The following is a 2,383-nucleotide window of genomic DNA, read 5'->3' on the forward strand; positions in this document are numbered from 1 at the left end:
ATCATTAAAATATTGGAACATTTCAGCACGAGCAGTAGCATATATTGGACATTCACAAAAGAAATGATGCACATTTTCACAAATGTTACCACAGTTTACACAAATAGAGTCCTCTGCCAAATTTACACGAAAAAGATCATCCTTAAGAGAACTACACTTATATCTTAATTTTGTATGTATTATATTAAACTTTCTTTCACCATAATTATAGTAGCAAGGCAGACTACTGTAGTAGAAATAAGTTGAGAGAGAGCTAGTTTGAAAGAAGAAAGAGAAAGAGATTTAACATTGTCGTCTAAATTGTTCCAGTTTCTTAAAGTAGAGGGAAAGAAGGAGTTTATTGTAGAAGAGAGTCTGTAATTTGGAATTCTAAAATTGTCCTTATTTCTTAAAGGGTAAGGGTTATTATTGACCACTGAAGGAGGTAATACGTTAGATAGATAACTTGGAGTCATATTATTTTTTATTTTATAAAGTAATTGAAGATTTCTTTTAGCTCTTCTGTCTGAAAGTGGTTCCAAAGATGTTTCAAAATATAAAAATTCTTTTCTTGTATAAGATGGTAGACCAGTTATTATTCTAGCTGCTTCAAACTGAGCCCGCTCTAACTTTTCTGAGTCAGCTTGAGAGCATCCGTCCCAAACCTCACATGCATATTCCAGAACAGGTAAAATAAATGACTTATAAATTCTTAAAAGAGCATCACGCTTTAACATATATTTAATTTTCCTTAAAACATTTATTTTTTTCATTACTGATTTGTATGTCTCATCAATGTGGTCAGACCATTTAGCATTTGAATTAAATATGACTCCAAGATGTCTATGTAAACTATTAAAATTTAAAAAGGTTCCATCAAAAATTAAATCAAGATTTTCTTCAATATTGTCGGAGTTTGATATACAAATTATCTCAGTTTTATTTGGATTAAAAAAACAAGCCAAGTTTTTGCCCACTGATTTAATTTTTCTAAATCTCTGTTTAAAACTAATTCAATTTCTCGGCATGAAGAAGACGACTTTATAAGAGAAGTGTCATCAGCAAATAAACGTGCTGTTGACTCAAATTCATCAGCTATGTCATTAATATATATTAAAAAAAGAAGAGGTCCTAGAATTGAGCCCTGGGGAACTCCAGCCATTATCATACCAGCATCAGAAGATGAACTGTTAATATATACTTTTTGTTGTCTGTTACATAAATAGTTTTCTATCCAGGACAAGAGGTTACCTGAAATACCATATGAATTTAACTTTATTAGGAGACCTTTGTGCCAGACTCTGTCAAAGGCTTTCGAAATGTCACAGAAAATCATACAAGTATGTTTCTTTTTTTCTAGATTTAGACAAATGTTATGATAAATTTCAATTAGTTGGTATACTGCTGAATTTCCAGGCATAAATCCTGCTTGAAACCGAAAAAATAATGCATTTTCAAAAAAATTATTATACAAGTGCTTAAAAATAACCCTTTCTAACACTTTCCCAACAATAGAGTACAACCCTGATGTTTTACTCATCCAACTAAGAGGAAATGACATCTCGGCGACATTATCCCCAGCTATATGTTCCAGAGATTTCCGACACTGCAGGTGGACCTACATCACGCTGGAATTCAGAAGGTGTACTTTTCAGAGATTGTGCGACGTGGTAACTCTGACAAGTCCCCCGGCCTGACAACGACCTCTTTTGAGAAACAACGGAGGAAGATAAATGAACAACTGCTTACTAGAGGACTTTGACTGTGACCAAGTGCATTTCAACAACTCAGGACTCAGGACCCAGTTCCATGCTTTGAGACGACCATTTTTGTATAATTGATTGAAATTGATAAACATCTTTAAGATGTCATGTTATGCTTTGTAATTTATAATATGTTTCAAGCGATTAATCTTTAAAATGTATAACTATTAACTAGAATCATTTCATGATAATCATATTTTATTTTATTATTCAATCAACTTTATTGTTGTGAGTTAGAAATGTAAACATTATGATTGATGTTGTTTCCATTATCATTATTTTTTGTCTGTGTCATATTAATATTTTGATTTCAGATCTATCTGCTTGTGTATATAATATAATAATATAAATATCCGATTCCTTTTAAATGTTTTATTCCTTTAAATGTTTTGTGTACTACTTTATTGTATATAAAACTATATATCTGCCATTGATAACAATATATAACACAATAAATCATGATTGGTTTTCAAAGTTGCAGTATATGGACTGTATTAATATCTTTGTTTTTTATAAATAAAAAGTGTTTAATAGTGTCCAATCTGGTTTTGTTCATTTTGTAAATGTAAGGGTTATGCCTTTAAAATACATAATTAAAAACATTTTTTGGTAAAAAAAAAGGTATTTCAATATGTAATATA

This window comes from Pecten maximus, chromosome 14 (assembly GCF_902652985.1).
Source record: "Pecten maximus chromosome 14, xPecMax1.1, whole genome shotgun sequence".
NCBI classification, from domain to species: domain Eukaryota; kingdom Metazoa; phylum Mollusca; class Bivalvia; order Pectinida; family Pectinidae; genus Pecten; species Pecten maximus.